General features: G+C 45.3%; 19 non-coding genes and 2 pseudogenes across 19 annotated transcripts; all 21 read right to left on the bottom strand.

The window, feature by feature from the left end:
* Nucleotides 1–1,008: 1,008 nt before the first annotated feature.
* Nucleotides 1,009–1,172, bottom strand: LOC144463015 (U1 spliceosomal RNA). Its single transcript, XR_013491157.1, has one exon. It is a non-coding gene; the product is annotated as a U1 spliceosomal RNA (small nuclear RNA).
* A 981-nt stretch (nucleotides 1,173–2,153) lies between these two features.
* LOC144462885 (U2 spliceosomal RNA) lies at nucleotides 2,154–2,344 on the bottom strand. Its single transcript, XR_013491049.1, has one exon. It is a non-coding gene; the product is annotated as a U2 spliceosomal RNA (small nuclear RNA).
* Nucleotides 2,345–3,063: 719 nt separating this feature from the next.
* Nucleotides 3,064–3,227, bottom strand: LOC144462964 (U1 spliceosomal RNA). The gene has a single exon (XR_013491107.1). It is a non-coding gene; the product is annotated as a U1 spliceosomal RNA (small nuclear RNA).
* A 980-nt stretch (nucleotides 3,228–4,207) lies between these two features.
* LOC144463385 (U2 spliceosomal RNA) lies at nucleotides 4,208–4,398 on the bottom strand. The gene has a single exon (XR_013491526.1). It is a non-coding gene; the product is annotated as a U2 spliceosomal RNA (small nuclear RNA).
* Nucleotides 4,399–5,117: 719 nt separating this feature from the next.
* Nucleotides 5,118–5,281, bottom strand: LOC144462963 (U1 spliceosomal RNA). Its single transcript, XR_013491106.1, has one exon. It is a non-coding gene; the product is annotated as a U1 spliceosomal RNA (small nuclear RNA).
* Nucleotides 5,282–6,261: 980 nt separating this feature from the next.
* Nucleotides 6,262–6,452, bottom strand: LOC144463290 (U2 spliceosomal RNA). Its single transcript, XR_013491431.1, has one exon. It is a non-coding gene; the product is annotated as a U2 spliceosomal RNA (small nuclear RNA).
* A 719-nt stretch (nucleotides 6,453–7,171) lies between these two features.
* Nucleotides 7,172–7,335, bottom strand: LOC144462962 (U1 spliceosomal RNA). Its single transcript, XR_013491105.1, has one exon. It is a non-coding gene; the product is annotated as a U1 spliceosomal RNA (small nuclear RNA).
* A 981-nt stretch (nucleotides 7,336–8,316) lies between these two features.
* LOC144462911 (U2 spliceosomal RNA) lies at nucleotides 8,317–8,495 on the bottom strand (annotated as a pseudogene).
* A 363-nt stretch (nucleotides 8,496–8,858) lies between these two features.
* LOC144462825 (uncharacterized) lies at nucleotides 8,859–13,402 on the bottom strand (annotated as a pseudogene).
* Nucleotides 13,403–14,786: 1,384 nt separating this feature from the next.
* LOC144462961 (U1 spliceosomal RNA) lies at nucleotides 14,787–14,950 on the bottom strand. The gene has a single exon (XR_013491104.1). It is a non-coding gene; the product is annotated as a U1 spliceosomal RNA (small nuclear RNA).
* A 981-nt stretch (nucleotides 14,951–15,931) lies between these two features.
* LOC144463261 (U2 spliceosomal RNA) lies at nucleotides 15,932–16,122 on the bottom strand. Its single transcript, XR_013491402.1, has one exon. It is a non-coding gene; the product is annotated as a U2 spliceosomal RNA (small nuclear RNA).
* Nucleotides 16,123–16,841: 719 nt separating this feature from the next.
* LOC144462960 (U1 spliceosomal RNA) lies at nucleotides 16,842–17,005 on the bottom strand. Its single transcript, XR_013491103.1, has one exon. It is a non-coding gene; the product is annotated as a U1 spliceosomal RNA (small nuclear RNA).
* A 981-nt stretch (nucleotides 17,006–17,986) lies between these two features.
* On the bottom strand, nucleotides 17,987–18,177 carry LOC144463162 (U2 spliceosomal RNA). Its single transcript, XR_013491302.1, has one exon. It is a non-coding gene; the product is annotated as a U2 spliceosomal RNA (small nuclear RNA).
* A 719-nt stretch (nucleotides 18,178–18,896) lies between these two features.
* LOC144462959 (U1 spliceosomal RNA) lies at nucleotides 18,897–19,060 on the bottom strand. The gene has a single exon (XR_013491102.1). It is a non-coding gene; the product is annotated as a U1 spliceosomal RNA (small nuclear RNA).
* A 981-nt stretch (nucleotides 19,061–20,041) lies between these two features.
* LOC144463161 (U2 spliceosomal RNA) lies at nucleotides 20,042–20,232 on the bottom strand. The gene has a single exon (XR_013491301.1). It is a non-coding gene; the product is annotated as a U2 spliceosomal RNA (small nuclear RNA).
* A 719-nt stretch (nucleotides 20,233–20,951) lies between these two features.
* Nucleotides 20,952–21,115, bottom strand: LOC144463070 (U1 spliceosomal RNA). Its single transcript, XR_013491212.1, has one exon. It is a non-coding gene; the product is annotated as a U1 spliceosomal RNA (small nuclear RNA).
* Nucleotides 21,116–22,096: 981 nt separating this feature from the next.
* LOC144463260 (U2 spliceosomal RNA) lies at nucleotides 22,097–22,287 on the bottom strand. The gene has a single exon (XR_013491401.1). It is a non-coding gene; the product is annotated as a U2 spliceosomal RNA (small nuclear RNA).
* Nucleotides 22,288–23,006: 719 nt separating this feature from the next.
* LOC144462958 (U1 spliceosomal RNA) lies at nucleotides 23,007–23,170 on the bottom strand. The gene has a single exon (XR_013491101.1). It is a non-coding gene; the product is annotated as a U1 spliceosomal RNA (small nuclear RNA).
* A 981-nt stretch (nucleotides 23,171–24,151) lies between these two features.
* LOC144463369 (U2 spliceosomal RNA) lies at nucleotides 24,152–24,342 on the bottom strand. Its single transcript, XR_013491510.1, has one exon. It is a non-coding gene; the product is annotated as a U2 spliceosomal RNA (small nuclear RNA).
* A 719-nt stretch (nucleotides 24,343–25,061) lies between these two features.
* LOC144463032 (U1 spliceosomal RNA) lies at nucleotides 25,062–25,225 on the bottom strand. Its single transcript, XR_013491174.1, has one exon. It is a non-coding gene; the product is annotated as a U1 spliceosomal RNA (small nuclear RNA).
* A 981-nt stretch (nucleotides 25,226–26,206) lies between these two features.
* On the bottom strand, nucleotides 26,207–26,397 carry LOC144463320 (U2 spliceosomal RNA). Its single transcript, XR_013491462.1, has one exon. It is a non-coding gene; the product is annotated as a U2 spliceosomal RNA (small nuclear RNA).
* Between the last annotated feature and the right edge of the window lie 650 nt (nucleotides 26,398–27,047).

Raw genomic sequence — 27,047 nt, 5'->3', positions numbered from 1 at the left:
CTAAAGACAGGTAAAACAGTTCAATAAATAACTAATTAAGAAGCACACTTGCCTTTTCCCTGTTGACCTGGTCTGGATGTTTCATGAACAGAGTACAGGCTAGCAATCCTCTGGGCCAATGTCTTCCTTTGTGTAAGTGTCTCAACTATTAATATCAGCTGAAATAATTTCCACAAAGAAAGAGGGTAATATATTCTCCAAACAGTGTATAAACAAATGCCACAGACAGGCAAGAGTTTTCCACAAACTGGAGGCGATCGCAGTCTTAGCCAAAAGGCCGAGAAGCGATACTGACTGCTGAGTGAAGTGGGAGACTCAGTCTCCTCATTGTGACTCTAGCTCGCGGGTTCAATATGATTTCGATCGCTACAAAAACACACGGCAGACTGTGAACGTGAAGTTCGATGTTTTATGACTGATGGGCAACACAAATATGCATCCGATCGCAGACTTTTATTACAAAAGGTTATGGGAGTTAACGCGGGCCGAAAAGTGATACTGCCAATGGGTCAGCGGAAAAGGAGGGAGTCACAGCACGGTCTCTCGCGCCGACTGGTCGTAATCTGCTGTGTTTTTTTCGGCATGTTGTCAACCTTCAGAAGATTTCAAAACATACAGTGCATCCATCATAAATATCTGCAAACTAAAGTAAACAATTTAAGATTTGTCTCTACTCGTTGACTGTCTTTATATTAACAACGGAGAGCCGCTGCCACTGTGACTTGACGCGTTTCACTGAAAAATGCCCCACTTTTAATACGGTGGGCGGGGGCATCAGTTGCAACCCACATATTATTCTAAATGACTGAGTGTGAGGATATAACAATATCATAGGAGCTTGTTTTGCTTCTTCAGTAGTGGCACAGATGTGAAGTGATGCGGTACCGACTTGCACTGACACAACGGGCAAGGGCAAAGCCTGTGATTGAGCGTGAAATGGCGTTTGATGCACGCGGTTCTCTAGTGCCATATGCTGCCACAGCTGTTGGTTGCATTAAACAAGCACATCAGGGGAGAGCGCGAACGCAGTCCCCCACTACCAGAAATTATGCAGTCGAGATTCCCACATTTGGGGAATTCGCAGAGGTCAGCTCAATCGGAGTGCAGTGACCAAGCCTCGCCCTGGGTGAACCACCTTCTTGATCATGGTATCTCCCCTGCCAGGTAAGTATGACTTGTACACCTCACACACAGGGGCCTCATTCACGGTCATACGATGATAGGTGATGGTGCTGGCAATGTATAGCAATGACCAGTCCAGAACCACACACTATAAAGGCTCTGATAATCTACAGGACGCTAATATACAAGAGACACTTTTGTAGTGAGACTGAACAAAACTTGTTCACATTTTACTTGAGAGAAATGGGCACATATCTCATCACGCCATGCTGTATATCCATAGTAAAAGCTAAGCTAACATGGCCAGGCTGTCCATTGATCGCCAATAAATGAGGCAAAAAACTAAGTGAGTTCACACCAGACAAAGATAAATGACACTGCAATCAAGTGTTGTTTGATCTGCATTTAAAAGAAAAAAGTCAGCGGAAAGACTAAAAAACAGGCCTGTCTCCTCACATTAGAGACACGGCGTGATCCGCCCGCTGCTGCCACCTATTGGTCTGGAGTGTGAACAACACTTTGTTAAAAATATATCCACATGCTTCTCTGTTTGAAACTAAAGGAAAGAAGAAAATAATATTATAAATAAAAGCGCAACCATATGAAGAGTGTTTGCCTTTCTTTTGACATATCGGCACAGACCCGACTGTGGCAAACAGCGGCAGAAATTATGCAGAGTGGATTTTCACGTTGGGGGAATGGATCTATTCATCTGACTGAACTGGCAGCTAGTGGTCTCACTCAACAGGTACCGGTTCAATTCATTTTACAGTGAGATGCATGTAACAGGTCCTCAAAAGGAAAGTGCCAGACAGTGGCGAAAAGTTCAAACACGGCCAAAGTTCCAAAAAGAGAAGTTGGGCAAGTGTGTAAATGATGCCATAGCGCATGACTATTAGAAATGCGCACCTGGTAGAGGGGCTCAGTCAACACATACGCAATTTGCACGCTAGCATGGCGAAAACAAGAAATCAAGGCGAGGGCACATTAGAGACACGTCCTACGTGGTCTGTTTTCAACACGTTGAGGGAGGGGGGTGCACCGTTTCTGGAAGTGCTGCAATAACAGGTTGATGCGTGGAGTGGACGGGGCAAGCCCCTTTTCCATCTCCCTGTTCCAAAAAGCAATTTAATATATGGTCCCCGGGTAGGGGACGTATCGGATATTAAACTGATAAGAACAGATACTACACTTGATCTTAGCCAAAAGGCCGAGAAGCGATACTGACTGCTGAGTGAAGTGGGAGACTCAGTCTCCTCATTGTGACTCTAGCTCGCGGGTTCAATATGATTTCGATCGCTACAAAAACACACGGCAGACTGTGAACGTGAAGTTCGATGTTTTATGACTGATGGGCAACACAAATATGCATCCGATCGCAGACTTTTATTACAAAAGGTTATGGGAGTTAACGCGGGCCGAAAAGTGATACTGCCAATGGGTCAGCGGAAAAGGAGGGAGTCACAGCACGGTCTCTCGCGCCGACTGGTCGTAATCTGCTGTGTTTTTTTCGGCATGTTGTCAACCTTCAGAAGATTTCAAAACATACAGTGCATCCATCATAAATATCTGCAAACTAAAGTAAACAATTTAAGATTTGTCTCTACTCGTTGACTGTCTTTATATTAACAACGGAGAGCCGCTGCCACTGTGACTTGACGCGTTTCACTGAAAAATGCCCCACTTTTAATACGGTGGGCGGGGGCATCAGTTGCAACCCACATATTATTCTAAATGACTGAGTGTGAGGATATAACAATATCATAGGAGCTTCTTTTGCTTCTTCAGTAGTGGCACAGATGTGAAGTGATGCGGTACCGACTTGCACTGACACAACGGGCAAGGGCAAAGCCTGTGATTGAGCGTGAAATGGCGTTTGATGCACACGGTTCTCTAGTGCCATATGCTGCCACAGCTGTTGGTTGCATTAAACAAGCACATCAGGGGAGAGCGCGAACGCAGTCCCCCACTACCAGAAATTATGCAGTCGAGATTCCCACATTTGGGGAATTCGCAGAGGTCAGCTCAATCGGAGTGCAGTGACCGAGCCTCGCCCTGGGTGAACCACCTTCTTGATCATGGTATCTCCCCTGCCAGGTAAGTATGACTTGTACACCTCACACACAGGGGCCTCATTCACGGTCATACGATGATAGGTGATGGTGCTGGCAATGTATAGCAATGACCAGTCCAGAACCACACACTATAAAGGCTCTGATAATCTACAGGACGCTAATATACAAGAGACACTTTTGTAGTGAGACTGAACAAAACTTGTTCACATTTTACTTGAGAGAAATGGGCACATATCTCATCACGCCATGCTGTATATCCATAGTAAAAGCTAAGCTAACATGGCCAGGCTGTCCATTGATCGCCAATAAAGAGGCAAAAAACTAAGTGAGTTCACACCAGACAAAGATAAATGACACTGCAATCAAGTGTTGTTTGATCTGCATTTAAAAGAAAAAAGTCAGCGGAAAGACTAAAAAACAGGCCTGTCTCCTCACATTAGAGACACGGCGTGATCCGCCCGCTGCTGCCACCTATTGGTCTGGAGTGTGAACAACACTTTGTTAAAAATATATCCACATGCTTCTCTGTTTGAAACTAAAGGAAAGAAGAAAATAATATTATAAATAAAAGCGCAACCATATGAAGAGTGTTTGCCTTTCTTTTGACATATCGGCACAGACCCGACTGTGGCAAACAGCGGCAGAAATTATGCAGAGTGGATTTTCACGTTGGGGGAATGGATCTATTCATCTGACTGAACTGGCAGCTAGTGGTCTCACTCAACAGGTACCGGTTCAATTCATTTTACAGTGAGATGCATGTAACAGGTCCTCAAAAGGAAAGTGCCAGACAGTGGCGAAAAGTTCAAACACGGCCAAAGTTCCAAAAAGAGAAGTTGGGCAAGTGTGTAAATCATGCCATAGCGCATGACTATTAGAAATGCGCACCTGGTAGAGGGGCTCAGTCAACACATACGCAATTTGCACGCTAGCATGGCGAAAACAAGAAATCAAGGCGAGGGCACATTAGAGACACGTCCTACGTGGTCTGTTTTCAACACGTTGAGGGAGGGGGGTGCACCGTTTCTGGAAGTGCTGCAATAACAGGTCGATGCGTGGAGTGGACGGGGCAAGCCCCTTTTCCATCTCCCTGTTCCAAAAAGCAATTTAATATATGGTCCCCGGGTAGGGGACGTATCGGATATTAAACTGATAAGAACAGATACTACACTTGATCTTAGCCAAAAGGCCGAGAAGCGATACTGACTGCTGAGTGAAGTGGGAGACTCAGTCTCCTCATTGTGACTCTAGCTCGCGGGTTCAATATGATTTCGATCGCTACAAAAACACACGGCAGACTGTGAACGTGAAGTTCGATGTTTTATGACTGATGGGCAACACAAATATGCATCCGATCGCAGACTTTTATTACAAAAGGTTATGGGAGTTAACGCGGGCCGAAAAGTGATACTGCCAATGGGTCAGCGGAAAAGGAGGGAGTCACAGCACGGTCTCTCGCGCCGACTGGTCGTAATCTGCTGTGTTTTTTTCGGCATGTTGTCAACCTTCAGAAGATTTCAAAACATACAGTGCATCCATCATAAATATCTGCAAACTAAAGTAAACAATTTAAGATTTGTCTCTACTCGTTGACTGTCTTTATATTAACAACGGAGAGCCGCTGCCACTGTGACTTGACGCGTTTCACTGAAAAATGCCCCACTTTTAATACGGTGGGCGGGGGCATCAGTTGCAACCCACATATTATTCTAAATGACTGAGTGTGAGGATATAACAATATCATAGGAGCTTCTTTTGCTTCTTCAGTAGTGGCACAGATGTGAAGTGATGCGGTACCGACTTGCACTGACACAACGGGCAAGGGCAAAGCCTGTGATTGAGCGTGAAATGGCGTTTGATGCACGCGGTTCTCTAGTGCCATATGCTGCCACAGCTGTTGGTTGCATTAAACAAGCACATCAGGGGAGAGCGCGAACGCAGTCCCCCACTACCAGAAATTATGCAGTCGAGATTCCCACATTTGGGGAATTCGCAGAGGTCAGCTCAATCGGAGTGCAGTGACCGAGCCTCGCCCTGGGTGAACCACCTTCTTGATCATGGTATCTCCCCTGCCAGGTAAGTATGACTTGTACACCTCACACACAGGAGCCTCATTCATGGTCATACGATGATAGGTGATGGTGCTGGCAATGTATAGCAATGACCAGTCCAGAACCACACACTATAAAGGCTCTGATAATCTACAGGACGCTAATATACAAGAGACACTTTTGTAGTGAGACTGAACAAAACTTGTTCACATTTTACTTGAGAGAAATGGGCACATATCTCATCACGCCATGCTGTATATCCATAGTAAAAGCTAAGCTAACATGGCCAGGCTGTCCATTGATCGCCAATAAAGAGGCAAAAAACTAAGTGAGTTCACACCAGACAAAGATAAATGACACTGCAATCAAGTGTTGTTTGATCTGCATTTAAAAGAAAAAAGTCAGCGGAAAGACTAAAAAACAGGCCTGTCTCCTCACATTAGAGACACGGCGTGATCCGCCCGCTGCTGCCACCTATTGGTCTGGAGTGTGAACAACACTTTGTTAAAAATATATCCACATGCTTCTCTGTTTGAAACTAAAGGAAAGAAGAAAATAATATTATAAATAAAAGCGCAACCATATGAAGAGTGTTTGCCTTTCTTTTGACATATCGGCACAGACCCGACTGTGGCAAACAGCGGCAGAAATTATGCAGAGTGGATTTTCACGTTGGGGGAATGGATCTATTCATCTGACTGAACTGGCAGCTAGTGGTCTCACTCAACAGGTACCGGTTCAATTCATTTTACAGTGAGATGCATGTAACAGGTCCTCAAAAGGAAAGTGCCAGACAGTGGCGAAAAGTTCAAACACGGCCAAAGTTCCAAAAAGAGAAGTTGGGCAAGTGTGTAAATCATGCCATAGCGCATGACTATTAGAAATGCGCACCTGGTAGAGGGGCTCAGTCAACACATACGCAATTTGCACGCTAGCATGGCGAAAACAAGAAATCAAGGCGAGGGCACATTAGAGACACGTCCTACGTGGTCTGTTTTCAACACGTTGAGAGAGGGGGGTGCACCGTTTCTGGAAGTGCTGCAATAACAGGTCGATGCGTGGAGTGGACGGGGCAAGCCCCTTTTCCATCTCCCTGTTCCAAAAAGCAATTTAATATATGGTCCCCGGGTAGGGGACGTATCAGATATTAAACTGATAAGAACAGATACTACACTTGATCTTAGCCAAAAGGCCGAGAAGCGATACTGACTGCTGAGTGAAGTGGGAGACTCAGTCTCCTCATTGTGACTCTAGCTCGCGGGTTCAATATGATTTCGATCGCTACAAAAACACACGGCAGACTGTGAACGTGAAGTTCGATGTTTTATGACTGATGGGCAACACAAATATGCATCCGATCGCAGACTTTTATTACAAAAGGTTATGGGAGTTAACGCGGGCCGAAAAGTGATACTGCCAATGGGTCAGCGGAAAAGGAGGGAGTCACAGCACGGTCTCTCGCGCCGACTGGTCGTAATCTGCTGTGTTTTTTTCGGCATGTTGTCAACCTTCAGAAGATTTCAAAACATAGAGTGCATCCATCATAAATATCTGCAAACTAAAGTAAACAATTTAAGATTTGTCTCTACTCGTTGACTGTCTTTATATTAACAACGGAGAGCCGCTGCCACTGTGACTTGACGCGTTTCACTGAAAAATGCCCCACTTTTAATACGGTGGGCGGGGGCATCAGTTGCAACCCACATATTATTCTAAATGACTGAGTGTGAGGATATAACAATATCATAGGAGCTTCTTTTGCTTCTTCAGTAGTGGCACAGATGTGAAGTGATGCGGTACCGACTTGCACTGACACAACGGGCAAGGGCAAAGCCTGTGATTGAGCGTGAAATGGCGTTTGATGCACGCGGTTCTCTAGTGCCATATGCTGCCACAGCTGTTGGTTGCATTAAACAAGCACATCAGGGGAGAGCGCGAACGCAGTCCCCCACTACCAGAAATTATGCAGTCGAGATTCCCACATTTGGGGAATTCGCAGAGGTCAGCTCAATCGGAGTGCAGTGACCGAGCCTCGCCCTGGGTGAACCACCTTCTTGATCATGGTATCTCCCCTGCCAGGTAAGTATGACTTGTACACCTCACACACAGGGGCCTCATTCACGGTCATACGATGATAGGTGATGGTGCTGGCAATGTATAGCAATGACCAGTCCAGAACCACACACTATAAAGGCTCTGATAATCTACAGGACGCTAATATACAAGAGACACTTTTGTAGTGAGACTGAACAAAACTTGTTCACATTTTACTTGAGAGAAATGGGCACATATCTCATCACGCCATGCTGTATATCCATAGTAAAAGCTAAGCTAACATGGCCAGGCTGTCCATTGATCGCCAATAAATGAGGCAAAAACCTAAGTGAGTTCACACCAGACAAAGATAAATGACACTGCAATCAAGTGTTGTTTGATCTGCATTTAAAAGAAAAAAGTCAGCGGAAAGACTAAAAAACAGGCCTGTCTCCTCACATTAGAGACACGGCGTGATCCGCCCGCTGCTGCCACCTATTGGTCTGGAGTGTGAACAACACTTTGTTAAAAATATATCCACATGCTTCTCTGTTTGAAACTAAAGGAAAGAAGAAAATAATATTATAAATAAAAGCGCAACCATATGAAGAGTGTTTGCCTTTCTTTTGACATATCGGCACAGACCCGACTGTGGCAAACAGCGGCAGAAATTATGCAGAGTGGATTTTCACGTTGGGGGAATGGATCTATTCATCTGACTGAACTGGCAGCTAGTGGTCTCACTCAACAGGTACCGGTTCAATTCATTTTACAGTGAGATGCATGTAACAGGTCCTCAAAAGGAAAGTGCCAGACAGTGGCGAAAAGTTCAAACACGGCCAAAGTTCCAAAAAGAGAAGTTGGGCAAGTGTGTAAATGATGCCATAGCGCATGACTATTAGAAATGCGCACCTGGTAGAGGGGCTCAGTCAACACATACGCAATTTGCACGCTAGCATGGCGAAAACAAGAAATCAAGGCGAGGGCACATTAGAGACACGTCCTACGTGGTCTGTTTTCAACACGTTGAGGGAGGGGGGTGCACCGTTTCTGGAAGTGCTGCAATAACAGGTCGATGCGTGGAGTGGACGGGGCAAGCCCCTTTTCCATCTCCCTGTTCCAAAAAGCAATTTAATATATGGTCCCCGGGTAGGGGACGTATCAGATATTAAACTGATAAGAACAGATTTTTTTCTTTTGAAAATTTTTTTATTGACACTTATATCAGACGTTTTACATAAACCTTCACATGTTTAAGGCATACAATTTTAAGTTATAAAAGTGACAAAACAATGATAAATAATGTAATCTGTAAAAAAACAAGCTTAAACGATCAAAAAAAAATCTTTTAAGAAATATTACAGATAAAATTGTCACAAGTTAAAGGTTTACATAAAAGCGTTTCTTCAATGAATGTCCAATGTGTCGAGTGTCCACAATAAAAGTCTGTAAAGGGGAGTGCAAAAGTTAAAATGTCTTCTGTCCTTTGCAGTGCAGGAGCGGAAAGAATCCCTACCAAGGGTAACTCATTCCGCTCCCCCAAACAGTTTGGTCTCTCGGGATCCTGTCCTGGTGCTCAGAGGAGATCCCCACCCTGAAGCTCCTTCCCACCTGCCTCACCCGGAGAGTCAGGCCGCTGCTGCTTTGACCTTTTCCTGTGTAGCTCCGACTCCTTCATCCGAATGGGCACAGAGGCGATTCTTCTTTGTGGCTGCGTCCTAGGCCTGCCACCTGCAGCTTCGGCCTCTTTGACCATTGCTGCGGCCATTCGGATCGCAGCCGCGGGGGGGATCTGCATGTGCTTTCTTGCCAGCAAGTTTCTGGAGGTCCATATGGCGTATTTGATGGCGGCCAGGGTGAGCCACTGTTTGGCGAAGTCACAGGTTGGAATGTGTTCTTGGCTCACCCCATACATTACCAACGGTGCTGTGAGGACCTCCCTTGCTGGCAAGTACAGGAATTTTAAGGAGTCGGCTGTTGCCCACTGGTCTACGGCAGCACTGCACTCCCAGAGCAAGTGCCTCACCGACTCAGGCGCGCCACAACCTGGTCGAGGACACGTTGGGTGCGCTGACATGCCCCGGGAGTGCATCACGGCCCTGACTGGGAGGATCTCATGAGCCACCATCCATGACAGGTCCCGGAGTCTGTTTGGGAGAGCGGAATGGTTCACGTTGCGCCAAACTGATGATGGCTCGCCAAATGTGAGCCAGCGCACTGGACTCACTGGTTCCCGCTCCTGCACAACAGAGATAAGAGAGCGTTGGTTAGATAAAATTTGCAACTCCTCCTGCTCAAGATTAAAACAACATAGAAAGGACTGGATAACAGCATAAGCTGGTGGTAAGTTAAAGGACACAGGCACTTTAAGATCACTGGTTAAAATCTTGATTTTCCTGAGGTAGGTCCCCATCCAGAACCGTGTCATTGCTGCTGTCTTGGGGTTTCTGGATGGGGCTGTAGCGGCTGTGATATGAAGTGTGGTGTATCTGCTTCCTAAAAACAAGTGTAGGTCCGGCACTGCTTTTCCTCCTTTTTCTTTTGGCTTCTTCATGATGTCCCTCTTTAGTCGTTCCCACTTTGACCCCCACAGGAAATAAAAAATGGCACGCTCAAGGTCCAATATTGCTTTTCTAGGTGGGATAAAAACAGAACTGGTAAGTAAAAGCAAAGGTAAAATCACTGCTTTGATGATTAAAACCTTTCCTTCCATCGTCAGTCCCCTAAGTCTCCAGTACCCCAGTCTCTGCCTAACTTTCCCTACCATGTCTGGCCAATTAGTTTCCCCTCCCCCCTCCCTATCAAATTTGACCCCGAGTATCCTCTGGTCAGTCTGGGTCACAGTCAGGGGGAGTCTTGTCATCTCAGTCATTTCCCAGGGTCCATAAAACTGGGCTTGGGTCTTGCTCCTGTTAAGCTTTGACCCAGAAGCCCGTCCAAACCAGTCAGTCAAGTCAAGTGTCCTGTTGACAGATAAAAGGTCAGTGCATAAGATATTAATGTCGTCCATATATAAAATGCATTTTGTGTCCAGTCCCCCGCTCCCTGGTACTCTAACCCCAGTGATTCGTTTGTCCCTTCTCAAGATCTGTGCCAGTGGTTCGATACAAGTAACATAGAGGAGGGCAGATAACGGACATCCCTGACGGACGCCGCAGTTTATATTCACTGCTTTTGTCAGATGCCCATTAACAACGAATTTGCTGGTAATGCCCCGGTACAGCAACCCCACCCAAGCTATAAATCTCTCTGGAAACCCCATTTTTTGCAGTACCTGGAAAAGGTATTGGTGCGAGACCCGATCAAAGGCTTTCTCAAAGTCTAAATTTAGAACTACTAGCCGGATGTTTCTGTCTCTCACATAACAGATGGTGTCTCGGATCAGTAGGAGGCTGTCGGTGATCCTCCTCCCCGGTATGGCACAGGCTTGATCCGGGTGAATCAAGTCATCTAAAAACAAAGTCATTCGAGATGATAAGAGTTTGCTAAAAAGTTTACAGTCCAGATTTAAAAGCGTTATAGGTCTCCAGTTCTTCAAGTCAGTCTCGTCTTTGTCTTTGTGGAGTAGGGTTACTATCCCTATTCTAAAACTGTCAGGAAGTCGGTCGAGTCTTTCAAAATCCATAAAAACAGCAAGTAAGTCAGGTGCTAAAATGTCCCAAAAAGTCAAGTAAAATTCCAAGGGAAGCCCGTCTTGTCCTGGTGACTTTCCTGTTTTAAAGCTCTTAAGACCTTTGTTCAACTCTAAAAGTGTAAAATCTTGGGTTAAAAGCACACTGTCCTCAACTCTGTGTTCAATGAATTTTAAAACTTCAGTTATGGTGTCCGTTTCCACAGGTTTTTCACTGTATAGTTCTTTATAAAATGTTTCTATAGTTGTTTTAATTTCTCCTGTTGTTTCCGCTGTGCACCCATTTTCTGTCTTTAGTTTTAAAATGTTTCCCCCTTTATTTACAATTTTCTTAAAAAAATATCTTGTGCACTTCTCCCCTTCCTCTATCTCCCTTTCCCTGCTTCTTAAAATGACACCTTTGCTTTTGATTTCTGCTAATATCGACATCTCTGTTTTAACTTGTTTTATTTCTTCATTAAAATCCATCCCTTGTAGGTTTAGGTTAAAATATCTCTGGAGTCGTTTTTGCAGTCCCAACATGCGTCTGTCGTCCCTATCTTTTTTCTTCTTACCTGCCTGTCTAAAGAAAGTCTGGGTCCGTCCCTTAACCATTTCCCACCAGTGTGCACGTGTATCGTAAAAGTCTTGAAGGGTCTGCCACTCACTGTACTGCTCCCTATACTGCCTAACTAACTCCCTATCTTCTAAAAGGGAGCAGTTGAGTTTCCACAGACCACTTCCTGAAGTCACACCAGAAGGTAGTGATAGGGTGCAGGATAGCATTGCGTGATCGGAAAAGAACACCTGTGTTAATCTAGCATCGGTTGGTGGGCAATCACGGGATAAAATGTAATCTATGCGAGAGGCTCTGGTGCCATCACCACTGACCCAGGTGAAGCCCTCCTCTCTAGGATGCATGGTTTTAAAGCAGTCCAAGAGTTTAAAATCCCTGCATATGTCCTGTAATAAAACCGATGTTTTGTCAATTTTAAAATCTCCTCCTGCTCTTTTCCTATCGTTCCTGTTTAAAATACAATTAAGATCTCCCCCTACAACTAAAGGTGCCCTACCTAGCATGTGGGACTGCAAGTCTTTTAAAAGGTCATACCTGTCATTTTTTTCATTAAAACCATAAACATTTAAGACGTTAAAATCCTTTCCCATAAAAGTCAAGTGTGCTAAAAGTGCCCGACCGCTTCTCACCACAGTGCTGCCCTTCACCAAGACGAGAGGGTTTTTGATTAAAATGGCCACTCCGTCATTTTTATTTGCGTTGGATCCGCTCCAGATTGATGGATTTGGCCATAAGTCCTCCCACTCTCTATAGTGGTTTAAAAACGGTAGGCCACACTCCTGTATTAAAAACACATCTGACTTAAAAGTGTTAAGAAAGGATAAAACAGTCTGAGCTCTAACTCTCGACTTTACGCTTCTCACATTAATAGTTGAGAAGGTGAGAGTCATGAGTATGGTTAAAAATAACAAGTATGACATCCTAAAAGGCTAAAAGGTATTAAAAACAAGGACAGTTAATCACATTCATGTGAATGGAGTTCTTCCTTCACTTCTATGGGTGAAAAGTGAGGGGGGTGAACTCCATTTCCCTTTCGGACTCTTGGAGTTGGTCTCTGACGCAGGGTTGCGTTGAGTTTTGAGTCCTTAGGGGTTGATTGCAGAGCTATGGTTAAGAAAGAGGCCTCATTTGGAGAATCGGAAGGGAAGACTCTGGGTTCCTCCACAGATGAACTGTCTGAGTAGTCCCCAGCTCTTCCCTTCTTCTCTGTCACCGCAGGGGAGTCAGAGGACAATTCTGATATAGGCCTCTTGGCCTGCTGGGCATTGGGGAGGGTGGCATCCTCGCTATCAGTTTCCTGTTCGGTGCTAGTTCTGCCCTCTGCCTGCATCACCCCATCCTCTTCAACACTTTCCACTGGTGGGGCGATTGCAGGCCCCTCCCCTTCTCCCGCCTCACCTGATCCCTGCTCGCCAATCACAGGATTTGGCGGGAGATTTGAATTTTCCAGCCCAGCATCTTCAATTAGCTCTGTTAACTGTTCAACATTCTGTCCGTTTTCTGTTTGCTTTGTGGCTTTTACTTTGTTGGCAAAAGACTTGGGGCAGTCTCTGAAGAGGTGGTTAGTTTCTCCACAGAGATTGCACTTTCTGCTGTTGGTGCATTCCTGAAAAGTGTGTCCAATTTCTCTACATTTCCCACAAATGATCTGCTTGCATGCTTCTGCCAGGTGCCCATGTTCGCCACATTTGCGGCAGAGCTTGGGCTGGCCCTGGTAATGGATGTAGCCCCTGTTGTTACCCAGAACTATCATTGGTGGTAGCTGTTTCAGGCCCTGGAAGCCTTGGGGGTCCTGCCATTGCTGAATGGGGATCCTCCAAGCGCAATTCCAGATGCCATCCTCATCTCTCACCTTGGTAGCCTGGCCTTTCACAGTGCAGTATCTGCCCAGCCACAAACAAATATCGTCTGCATTCACTGTCTCATTGAACATTCTGACAATAACCGTTTTAGAGGCATTGTCAGTCAGTTTTTCAACAGTGAAAGCAAAAAACTGGGTCTTTTCATTTTCATATCGTGTCCAGAAATCTCTTAATGCAATTGCAGAATGAAAGCTCACGTCAAATCCTTTGTTGGACGGCAAAGTCACAATACAGTTTATGTCATCAGGCTTGAAGTTTAGGGTTCTCTGAATCAGTTTCCTTGAAAAATCAAGCCTTGACATAACCATGGGCTTTCCGTCAACCTCACTGAGTATAAAGCGGACACTGTGGTGCCTCCGCATGCCAGCATAGTTACCCGACATGGTGGAGGCACCACACACTACAAATGAAAGACACTAAAACACTGTAAAATGCTACTTAAAATGGCTAAAGACAGGTAAAACAGTTCAATAAATAACTAATTAAGAAGCACACTTGCCTTTTCCCTGTTGACCTGGTCTGGATGTTTCATGAACAGAGTACAGGCTAGCAATCCTCTGGGCCAATGTCTTCCTTTGTGTAAGTGTCTCAACTATTAATATCAGCTGAAATAATTTCCACAAAGAAAGAGGGTAATATATTCTCCAAACAGTGTATAAACAAATGCCACAGACAGGCAAGAGTTTTCCACAAACTGGAGGCGATCGCAGTCTTAGCCAAAAGGCCGAGAAGCGATACTGACTGCTGAGTGAAGTGGGAGACTCAGTCTCCTCATTGTGACTCTAGCTCGCGGGTTCAATATGATTTCGATCGCTACAAAAACACACGGCAGACTGTGAACGTGAAGTTCGATGTTTTATGACTGATGGGCAACACAAATATGCATCCGATCGCAGACTTTTATTACAAAAGGTTATGGGAGTTAACGCGGGCCGAAAAGTGATACTGCCAATGGGTCAGCGGAAAAGGAGGGAGTCACAGCACGGTCTCTCGCGCCGACTGGTCGTAATCTGCTGTGTTTTTTTCGGCATGTTGTCAACCTTCAGAAGATTTCAAAACATACAGTGCATCCATCATAAATATCTGCAAACTAAAGTAAACAATTTAAGATTTGTCTCTACTCGTTGACTGTCTTTATATTAACAACGGAGAGCCGCTGCCACTGTGACTTGACGCGTTTCACTGAAAAATGCCCCACTTTTAATACGGTGGGCGGGGGCATCAGTTGCAACCCACATATTATTCTAAATGACTGAGTGTGAGGATATAACAATATCATAGGAGCTTGTTTTGCTTCTTCAGTAGTGGCACAGATGTGAAGTGATGCGGTACCGACTTGCACTGACACAACGGGCAAGGGCAAAGCCTGTGATTGAGCGTGAAATGGCGTTTGATGCACGCGGTTCTCTAGTTCCATATGCTGCCACAGCTGTTGGTTGCATTAAACAAGCACATCAGGGGAGAGCGCGAACGCAGTCCCCCACTACCAGAAATTATGCAGTCGAGATTCCCACATTTGGGGAATTCGCAGAGGTCAGCTCAATCGGAGTGCAGTGACCGAGCCTCGCCCTGGGTGAACCACCTTCTTGATCATGGTATCTCCCCTGCCAGGTAAGTATGACTTGTACACCTCACACACAGGGGCCTCATTCACGGTCATACGATGATAGGTGATGGTGCTGGCAATGTATAGCAATGACCAGTCCAGAACCACACACTATAAAGGCTCTGATAATCTACAGAACGCTAATATACAAGAGACACTTTTGTAGTGAGACTGAACAAAACTTGCTCACATTTTACTTGAGAGAAATGGGCACATATCTCATCACGCCATGCTGTATATCCATAGTAAAAGCTAAGCTAACATGGCCAGGCTGTCCATTGATCGCCAATAAATGAGGCAAAAACCTAAGTGAGTTCACACCAGACAAAGATAAATGACACTGCAATCAAGTGTTGTTTGATCTGCATTTAAAAGAAAAAAGTCAGCGGAAAGACTAAAAAACAGGCCTGTCTCCTCACATTAGAGACACGGCGTGATCCGCCCGCTGCTGCCACCTATTGGTCTGGAGTGTGAACAACACTTTGTTAAAAATATATCCACATGCTTCTCTGTTTGAAACTAAAGGAAAGAAGAAAATAATATTATAAATAAAAGCGCAACCATATGAAGAGTGTTTGCCTTTCTTTTGACATATCGGCACAGACCCGACTGTGGCAAACAGCGGCAGAAATTATGCAGAGTGGATTTTCACGTTGGGGGAATGGATCTATTCATCTGACTGAACTGGCAGCTAGTGGTCTCACTCAACAGGTACCGGTTCAATTCATTTTACAGTGAGATGCATGTAACAGGTCCTCAAAAGGAAAGTGCCAGACAGTGGCGAAAAGTTCAAACACGGCCAAAGTTCCAAAAAGAGAAGTTGGGCAAGTGTGTAAATGATGCCATAGCGCATGACTATTAGAAATGCGCACCTGGTAGAGGGGCTCAGTCAACACATACGCAATTTGCACGCTAGCATGGCGAAAACAAGAAATCAAGGCGAGGGCACATTAGAGACACGTCCTACGTGGTCTGTTTTCAACACGTTGAGGGAGGGGGGTGCACCGTTTCTGGAAGTGCTGCAATACCAGGTCGATGCGTGGAGTGGACGGGGCAAGCCCCTTTTCCATCTCCCTCTTCCAAAAAGCAATTTAATATATGGTCCCCGGGTAGGGGACGTATCAGATATTAAACTGATAAGAACAGATACTACACTTGATCTTAGCCAAAAGGCCGAGAAGCGATACTGACTGCTGAGTGAAGTGGGAGACTCAGTCTCCTCATTGTGACTCTAGCTTGCGGGTTCAATATGATTTCGATCGCTACAAAAACACACGGCAGACTGTGAACGTGAAGTTCGATGTTTTATGACTGATGGGCAACACAAATATGCATCCGATCGCAGACTTTTATTACAAAAGGTTATGGGAGTTAACGCGGGCCGAAAAGTGATACTGCCAATGGGTCAGCGGAAAAGGAGGGAGTCACAGCACGGTCTCTCGCGCCGACTGGTCGTAATCTGCTGTGTTTTTTTCGGCATGTTGTCAACCTTCAGAAGATTTCAAAACATAGAGTGCATCCATCATAAATATCTGCAAACTAAAGTAAACAATTTAAGATTTGTCTCTACTCGTTGACTGTCTTTATATTAACAACGGAGAGCCGCTGCCACTGTGACTTGACGCGTTTCACTGAAAAATGCCCCACTTTTAATACGGTGGGCGGGGGCATCAGTTGCAACCCACATATTATTCTAAATGACTGAGTGTGAGGATATAACAATATCATAGGAGCTTCTTTTGCTTCTTCAGTAGTGGCACAGATGTGAAGTGATGCGGTACCGACTTGCACTGACACAACGGGCAAGGGCAAAGCCTGTGATTGAGCGTGAAATGGCGTTTGATGCACGCGGTTCTCTAGTGCCATATGCTGCCACAGCTGTTGGTTGCATTAAACAAGCACATCAGGGGAGAGCGCGAACGCAGTCCCCCACTACCAGAAATTATGCAGTCGAGATTCCCACATTTGGGGAATTCGCAGAGGTCAGCTCAATCGGAGTGCAGTGACCGAGCCTCGCCCTGGGTGAACCACCTTCTTGATCATGGTATCTCCCCTGCCAGGTAAGTATGACTTGTACACCTCACACACAGGGGCCTCATTCACGGTCATACGATGATAGGTGATGGTGCTGGCAATGTATAGCAATGACCAGTCCAGAACCACACACTATAAAGGCTCTGATAATCTACAGAACGCTAATATACAAGAGACACTTTTGTAGTGAGACTGAACAAAACTTGTTCACATTTTACTTGAGAGAAATGGGCACATATCTCATCACGCCATGCTGTATATCCATAGTAAAAGCTAAGCTAACATGGCCAGGCTGTCCATTGATCGCCAATAAATGAGGCAAAAACCTAAGTGAGTTCACACCAGACAAAGATAAATGACACTGCAATCAAGTGTTGTTTGATCTGCATTTAAAAGAAAAAAGTCAGCGGAAAGACTAAAAAACAGGCCTGTCTCCTCACATTAGAGACACGGCGTGATCCGCCCGCTGCTGCCACCTATTGGTCTGGAGTGTGAACAACACTTTGTTAAAAATATATCCACATGCTTCTCTGTTTGAAACTAAAGGAAAGAAGAAAATAATATTATAAATAAAAGCGCAACCATATGAAGAGTGTTTGCCTTTCTTTTGACATATCGGCACAGACCCGACTGTGGCAAACAGCGGCAGAAATTATGCAGAGTGGATTTTCACGTTGGGGGAATGGATCTATTCATCTGACTGAACTGGCAGCTAGTGGTCTCACTCAACAGGTACCGGTTCAATTCATTTTACAGTGAGATGCATGTAACAGGTCCTCAAAAGGAAAGTGCCAGACAGTGGCGAAAAGTTCAAACACGGCCAAAGTTCCAAAAAGAGAAGTTGGGCAAGTGTGTAAATGATGCCATAGCGCATGACTATTAGAAATGCGCACCTGGTAGAGGGGCTCAGTCAACACATACGCAATTTGCACGCTAGCATGGCGAAAACAAGAAATCAAGGCGAGGGCACATTAGAGACACGTCCTACGTGGTCTGTTTTCAACACGTTGAGGGAGGGGGGTGCACCGTTTCTGGAAGTGCTGCAATACCAGGTCGATGCGTGGAGTGGACGGGGCAAGCCCCTTTTCCATCTCCCTGTTCCAAAAAGCAATTTAATATATGGTCCCCAGGTAGGGGACGTATCAGATATTAAACTGATAAGAACAGATACTACACTTGATCTTAGCCAAAAGGCCGAGAAGCGATACTGACTGCTGAGTGAAGTGGGAGACTCAGTCTCCTCATTGTGACTCTAGCTCGCGGGTTCAATATGATTTCGATCGCTACAAAAACACACGGCAGACTGTGAACGTGAAGTTCGATGTTTTATGACTGATGGGCAACACAAATATGCATCCGATCGCAGACTTTTATTACAAAAGGTTATGGGAGTTAACGCGGGCCGAAAAGTGATACTGCCAATGGGTCAGCGGAAAAGGAGGGAGTCACAGCACGGTCTCTCGCGCCGACTGGTCGTAATCTGCTGTGTTTTTTTCGGCATGTTGTCAACCTTCAGAAGATTTCAAAACATAGAGTGCATCCATCATAAATATCTGCAAACTAAAGTAAACAATTTAAGATTTGTCTCTACTCGTTGACTGTCTTTATATTAACAACGGAGAGCCGCTGCCACTGTGACTTGACGCGTTTCACTGAAAAATGCCCCACTTTTAATACGGTGGGCGGGGGCATCAGTTGCAACCCACATATTATTCTAAATGACTGAGTGTGAGGATATAACAATATCATAGGAGCTTCTTTTGCTTCTTCAGTAGTGGCACAGATGTGAAGTGATGCGGTACCGACTTGCACTGACACAACGGGCAAGGGCAAAGCCTGTGATTGAGCGTGAAATGGCGTTTGATGCACGCGGTTCTCTAGTGCCATATGCTGCCACAGCTGTTGGTTGCATTAAACAAGCACATCAGGGGAGAGCGCGAACGCAGTCCCCCACTACCAGAAATTATGCAGTCGAGATTCCCACATTTGGGGAATTCGCAGAGGTCAGCTCAATCGGAGTGCAGTGACCGAGCCTCGCCCTGGGTGAACCACCTTCTTGATCATGGTATCTCCCCTGCCAGGTAAGTATGACTTGTACACCTCACACACAGGGGCCTCATTCACGGTCATACGATGATAGGTGATGGTGCTGGCAATGTATAGCAATGACCAGTCCAGAACCACACACTATAAAGGCTCTGATAATCTACAGAACGCTAATATACAAGAGACACTTTTGTAGTGAGACTGAACAAAACTTGTTCACATTTTACTTGAGAGAAATGGGCACATATCTCATCACGCCATGCTGTATATCCATAGTAAAAGCTAAGCTAACATGGCCAGGCTGTCCATTGATCGCCAATAAATGAGGCAAAAACCTAAGTGAGTTCACACCAGACAAAGATAAATGACACTGCAATCAAGTGTTGTTTGATCTGCATTTAAAAGAAAAAAGTCAGCGGAAAGACTAAAAAACAGGCCTGTCTCCTCACATTAGAGACACGGCGTGATCCGCCCGCTGCTGCCACCTATTGGTCTGGAGTGTGAACAACACTTTGTTAAAAATATATCCACATGCTTCTCTGTTTGAAACTAAAGGAAAGAAGAAAATAATATTATAAATAAAAGCGCAACCATATGAAGAGTGTTTGCCTTTCTTTTGACATATCGGCACAGACCCGACTGTGGCAAACAGCGGCAGAAATTATGCAGAGTGGATTTTCACGTTGGGGGAATGGATCTATTCATCTGACTGAACTGGCAGCTAGTGGTCTCACTCAACAGGTACCGGTTCAATTCATTTTACAGTGAGATGCATGTAACAGGTCCTCAAAAGGAAAGTGCCAGACAGTGGCGAAAAGTTCAAACACGGCCAAAGTTCCAAAAAGAGAAGTTGGGCAAGTGTGTAAATGATGCCATAGCGCATGACTATTAGAAATGCGCACCTGGTAGAGGGGCTCAGTCAACACATACGCAATTTGCACGCTAGCATGGCGAAAACAAGAAATCAAGGCGAGGGCACATTAGAGACACGTCCTACGTGGTCTGTTTTCAACACGTTGAGGGAGGGGGGTGCACCGTTTCTGGAAGTGCTGCAATACCAGGTCGATGCGTGGAGTGGACGGGGCAAGCCCCTTTTCCATCTCCCTGTTCCAAAAAGCAATTTAATATATGGTCCCCAGGTAGGGGACGTATCAGATATTAAACTGATAAGAACAGATACTACACTTGATCTTAGCCAAAAGGCCGAGAAGCGATACTGACTGCTGAGTGAAGTGGGAGACTCAGTCTCCTCATTGTGACTCTAGCTCGCGGGTTCAATATGATTTCGATCGCTACAAAAACACACGGCAGACTGTGAACGTGAAGTTCGATGTTTTATGACTGATGGGCAACACAAATATGCATCCGATCGCAGACTTTTATTACAAAAGGTTATGGGAGTTAACGCGGGCCGAAAAGTGATACTGCCAATGGGTCAGCGGAAAAGGAGGGAGTCACAGCACGGTCTCTCGCGCCGACTGGTCGTAATCTGCTGTGTTTTTTTCGGCATGTTGTCAACCTTCAGAAGATTTCAAAACATAGAGTGCATCCATCATAAATATCTGCAAACTAAAGTAAACAATTTAAGATTTGTCTCTACTCGTTGACTGTCTTTATATTAACAACGGAGAGCCGCTGCCACTGTGACTTGACGCGTTTCACTGAAAAATGCCCCACTTTTAATACGGTGGGCGGGGGCATCAGTTGCAACCCACATATTATTCTAAATGACTGAGTGTGAGGATATAACAATATCATAGGAGCTTGTTTTGCTTCTTCAGTAGTGGCACAGATGTGTAGTGATGCGGTACCGACTTGCACTGACACAACGGGCAAGGGCAAAGCCTGTGATTGAGCGTGAAATGGCGTTTGATGCACGCGGTTCTCTAGTGCCATATGCTGCCACAGCTGTTGGTTGCATTAAACAAGCACATCAGGGGAGAGCGCGAACGCAGTCTCCCACTACCAGAAATTATGCAGTCGAGATTCCCACATTTGGGGAATTCGCAGAGGTCAGCTCAATCGGAGTGCAGTGACCGAGCCTCGCCCTGGGTGAACCACCTTCTTGATCATGGTATCTCCCCTGCCAGGTAAGTATGACTTGTACACCTCACACACAGGGGCCTCATTCACGGTCATACGATGATAGGTGATGGTGCTGGCAATGTATAGCAATGACCAGTCCAGAACCACACACTATAAAGGCTCTGATAATCTACAGAACGCTAATATACAAGAGACACTTTTGTAGTGAGACTGAACAAAACTTGCTCACATTTTACTTGAGAGAAATGGGCACATATCTCATCACGCCATGCTGTATATCCATAGTAAAAGCTAAGCTAACATGGCCAGGCTGTCCATTGATCGCCAATAAATGAGGCAAAAACCTAAGTGAGTTCACACCAGACAAAGATAAATGACACTGCAATCAAGTGTTGTTTGATCTGCATTTAAAAGAAAAAAGTCAGCGGAAAGACTAAAAAACAGGCCTGTCTCCTCACATTAGAGACACGGCGTGATCCGCCCGCTGCTGCCACCTATTGGTCTGGAGTGTGAACAACACTTTGTTAAAAATATATCCACATGCTTCTCTGTTTGAAACTAAAGGAAAGAAGAAAATAATATTATAAATAAAAGCGCAACCATATGAAGAGTGTTTGCCTTTCTTTTGACATATCGGCACAGACCCGACTGTGGCAAACAGCGGCAGAAATTATGCAGAGTGGATTTTCACGTTGGGGGAATGGATCTATTCATCTGACTGAACTGGCAGCTAGTGGTCTCACTCAACAGGTACCGGTTCAATTCATTTTACAGTGAGATGCATGTAACAGGTCCTCAAAAGGAAAGTGCCAGACAGTGGCGAAAAGTTCAAACACGGCCAAAGTTCCAAAAAGAGAAGTTGGGCAAGTGTGTAAATGATGCCATAGCGCATGACTATTAGAAATGCGCACCTGGTAGAGGGGCTCAGTCAACACATACGCAATTTGCACGCTAGCATGGCGAAAACAAGAAATCAAGGCGAGGGCACATTAGAGACACGTCCTACATGGTCTGTTTTCAACACGTTGAGGGAGGGGGGTGCACCGTTTCTGGAAGTGCTGCAATACCAGGTCGATGCGTGGAGTGGACGGGGCAAGCCCCTTTTCCATCTCCCTCTTCCAAAAAGCAATTTAATATATGGTCCCCGGGTAGGGGACGTATCAGATATTAAACTGATAAGAACAGATACTACACTTGATCTTAGCCAAAAGGCCGAGAAGCGATACTGACTGCTGAGTGAAGTGGGAGACTCAGTCTCCTCATTGTGACTCTAGCTCGCGGGTTCAATATGATTTCGATCGCTACAAAAACACACGGCAGACTGTGAACGTGAAGTTCGATGTTTTATGACTGATGGGCAACACAAATATGCATCCGATCGCAGACTTTTATTACAAAAGGTTATGGGAGTTAACGCGGGCCGAAAAGTGATACTGCCAATGGGTCAGCGGAAAAGGAGGGAGTCACAGCACGGTCTCTCGCGCCGACTGGTCGTAATCTGCTGTGTTTTTTTCGGCATGTTGTCAACCTTCAGAAGATTTCAAAACATAGAGTGCATCCATCATAAATATCTGCAAACTAAAGTAAACAATTTAAGATTTGTCTCTACTCGTTGACTGTCTTTATATTAACAACGGAGAGCCGCTGCCACTGTGACTTGACGCGTTTCACTGAAAAATGCCCCACTTTTAATACGGTGGGCGGGGGCATCAGTTGCAACCCACATATTATTCTAAATGACTGAGTGTGAGGATATAACAATATCATAGGAGCTTGTTTTGCTTCTTCAGTAGTGGCACAGATGTGAAGTGATGCGGTACCGACTTGCACTGACACAACGGGCAAGGGCAAAGCCTATGATTGAGCGTGAAATGGCGTTTGATGCACGCGGTTCTCTAGTGCCATATGCTGCCACAGCTGTTGGTTGCATTAAACAAGCACATCAGGGGAGAGCGCGAACGCAGTCCCCCACTACCAGAAATTATGCAGTCGAGATTCCCACATTTGGGGAATTCGCAGAGGTCAGCTCAATCGGAGTGCAGTGACCGAGCCTCGCCCTGGGTGAACCACCTTCTTGATCATGGTATCTCCCCTGCCAGGTAAGTATGACTTGTACACCTCACACACAGGGGCCTCATTCACGGTCATACGATGATAGGTGATGGTGCTGGCAATGTATAGCAATGACCAGTCCAGAACCACACACTATAAAGGCTCTGATAATCTACAGAACGCTAATATACAAGAGACACTTTTGTAGTGAGACTGAACAAAACTTGCTCACATTTTACTTGAGAGAAATGGGCACATATCTCATCACGCCATGCTGTATATCCATAGTAAAAGCTAAGCTAACATGGCCAGGCTGTCCATTGATCGCCAATAAATGAGGCAAAAACCTAAGTGAGTTCACACCAGACAAAGATAAATGACACTGCAATCAAGTGTTGTTTGATCTGCATTTAAAAGAAAAAAGTCAGCGGAAAGACTAAAAAACAGGCCTGTCTCCTCACATTAGAGACACGGCGTGATCCGCCCGCTGCTGCCACCTATTGGTCTGGAGTGTGAACAACACTTTGTTAAAAATATATCCACATGCTTCTCTGTTTGAAACTAAAGGAAAGAAGAAAATAATATTATAAATAAAAGCGCAACCATATGAAGAGTGTTTGCCTTTCTTTTGACATATCGGCACAGACCCGACTGTGGCAAACAGCGGCAGAAATTATGCAGAGTGGATTTTCACGTTGGGGGAATGGATCTATTCATCTGACTGAACTGGCAGCTAGTGGTCTCACTCAACAGGTACCGGTTCAATTCATTTTACAGTGAGATGCATGTAACAGGTCCTCAAAAGGAAAGTGCCAGACAGTGGCGAAAAGTTCAAACACGGCCAAAGTTCCAAAAAGAGAAGTTGGGCAAGTGTGTAAATGATGCCATAGCGCATGACTATTAGAAATGCGCACCTGGTAGAGGGGCTCAGTCAACACATACGCAATTTGCACGCTAGCATGGCGAAAACAAGAAATCAAGGCGAGGGCACATTAGAGACACGTCCTACGTGGTCTGTTTTCAACACGTTGAGGGAGGGGGGTGCACCGTTTCTGGAAGTGCTGCAATACCAGGTCGATGCGTGGAGTGGACGGGGCAAGCCCATTTTCCATCTCCCTGTTCCAAAAAGCAATTTAATATATGGTCCCCGGGTAGGGGACGTATCGGATATTAAACTGATAAGAACAGATACTACACTTGATCTTAGCCAAAAGGCCGAGAAGCGATACTGACTGCTGAGTGAAGTGGAAGACTCAGTCTCATTATTGAGACTCTAGCTCGCGGGTTCAATATGATTTCGATCGCTACAAAAACACACGGCAGACTGTGAACGTGAAGTTCGATGTTTTATGACTGATGGGCAACACAAATATGCATCCGATCGCAGACTTTTATTACAAAAGGTTATGGGAGTTAACGCGGGCCGAAAAGTGATACTGCCAATGGGTCAGCGGAAAAGGAGGGAGTCACAGCACGGTCTCTCGCGCCGACTGGTCGTAATCTGCTGTGTTTTTTTCGGCATGTTGTCAACCTTCAGAAGATTTCAAAACATAGAGTGCATCCATCATAAATATCTGCAAACTAAAGTAAACAATTTAAGATTTGTCTCTACTCGTTGACTGTCTTTATATTAACAACGGAGAGCCGCTGCCACTGTGACTTGACGCGTTTCACTGAAAAATGCCCCACTTTTAATACGGTGGGCGGGGGCATCAGTTGCAACCCACATATTATTCTAAATGACTGAGTGTGAGGATATAACAATATCATAGGAGCTTGTTTTGCTTCTTCAGTAGTGGCACAGATGTGAAGTGATGCGGTACAGACTTGCACTGACACAACGGGCAAGGGCAAAGCCTGTGATTGAGCGTGAAATGGCGTTTGATGCACGCGGTTCTCTAGTGCCATATGCTGCCACAGCTGTTGGTTGCATTAAACAAGCACATCAGGGGAGAGCGCGAACGCAGTCCCCCACTACCAGAAATTATGCAGTCGAGATTCCCACATTTGGGGAATTCGCAGAGGTCAGCTCAATCGGAGTGCAGTGACCGAGCCTCGCCCTGGGTGGACCACCTTCTTGATCATGGTATCTCCCCTGCCAGGTAAGTATGACTTGTACACCTCACACACAGGGGCCTCATTCACGGTCATACGATGATAGGTGATGGTGCTGGCAATGTATAGCAATGACCAGTCCAGAACCACACACTATAAAGGCTCTGATAATCTACAGAACGCTAATATACAAGAGACACTTTTGTAGTGAGACTGAACAAAACTTGCTCACATTTTACTTGAGAGAAATGGGCACATATCTCATCACGCCATGCTGTATATCCATAGTAAAAGCTAAGCTAACATGGCCAGGCTGTCCATTGATCGCCAATAAATGAGGCAAAAACCTAAGTGAGTTCACACCAGACAAAGATAAATGACACTGCAATCAAGTGTTGTTTGATCTGCATTTAAAAGAAAAAAGTCAGCGGAAAGACTAAAAAACAGGCCTGTCTCCTCACATTAGAGACACGGCGTGATCCGCCCGCTGCTGCCACCTATTGGTCTGGAGTGTGAACAACACTTTGTTAAAAATATATCCACATGCTTCTCTGTTTGAAACTAAAGGAAAGAAGAAAATAATATTATAAATAAAAGCGCAACCATATGAAGAGTGTTTGCCTTTCTTTTGACATATCGGCACAGACCCGACTGTGGCAAACAGCGGCAGAAATTATGCAGAGTGGATTTTCACGTTGGGGGAATGGATCTATTCATCTGACTGAACTGGCAGCTAGTGGTCTCACTCAACAGGTACCGGTTCAATTCATTTTACAGTGAGATGCATGTAACAGGTCCTCAAAAGGAAAGTGCCAGACAGTGGCGAAAAGTTCAAACACGGCCAAAGTTCCAAAAAGAGAAGTTGGGCAAGTGTGTAAATGATGCCATAGCGCATGACTATTAGAAATGCGCACCTGGTAGAGGGGCTCAGTCAACACATACGCAATTTGCACGCTAGCATGGCGAAAACAAGAAATCAAGGCGAGGGCACATTAGAGACACGTCCTACGTGGTCTGTTTTCAACACGTTGAGGGAGGGGGGTGCACCGTTTCTGGAAGTGCTGCAATACCAGGTCGATGCGTGGAGTGGACGGGGCAAGCCCCTTTTCCATCTCCCTGTTCCAAAAAGCAATTTAATATATGGTCCCCGGGTAGGGGACGTATCGGATATTAAACTGATAAGAACAGATACTACACTTGATCTTAGCCAAAAGGCCGAGAAGCGATACTGACTGCTGAGTGAAGTGGAAGACTCAGTCTCCTCATTGAGACTCTAGCTCGCGGGTTCAATATGATTTCGATCGCTACAAAAACACACGGCAGACTGTGAACGTGAAGTTCGATGTTTTATGACTGATGGGCAACACAAATATGCATCCGATCGCAGACTTTTATTACAAAAGGTTATGGGAGTTAACGCGGGCCGAAAAGTGATACTGCCAATGGGTCAGCGGAAAAGGAGGGAGTCACAGCACGGTCTCTCGCGCCGACTGGTCGTAATCTGCTGTGTTTTTTTCGGCATGTTGTCAACCTTCAGAAGATTTCAAAACATAGAGTGCATCCATCATAAATATCTGCAAACTAAAGTAAACAATTTAAGATTTGTCTCTACTCGTTGACTGTCTTTATATTAACAACGGAGAGCCGCTGCCACTGTGACTTGACGCGTTTCACTGAAAAATGCCCCACTTTTAATACGGTGGGCGGGGGCATCAGTTGCAACCCACATATTATTCTAAATGACTGAGTGTGAGGATATAACAATATCATAGGAGCTTGTTTTGCTTCTTCAGTAGTGGCACAGATGTGAAGTGATGCGGTACCGACTTGCACTGACACAACGGGCAAGGGCAAAGCCTGTGATTGAGCGTGAAATG

This window comes from Epinephelus lanceolatus, chromosome 4 (genome assembly GCF_041903045.1).
Source record: "Epinephelus lanceolatus isolate andai-2023 chromosome 4, ASM4190304v1, whole genome shotgun sequence".
Classification (NCBI taxonomy): domain Eukaryota; kingdom Metazoa; phylum Chordata; class Actinopteri; order Perciformes; family Serranidae; genus Epinephelus; species Epinephelus lanceolatus.
This window is presented reverse-complemented; position numbering and strand designations above follow the sequence as displayed.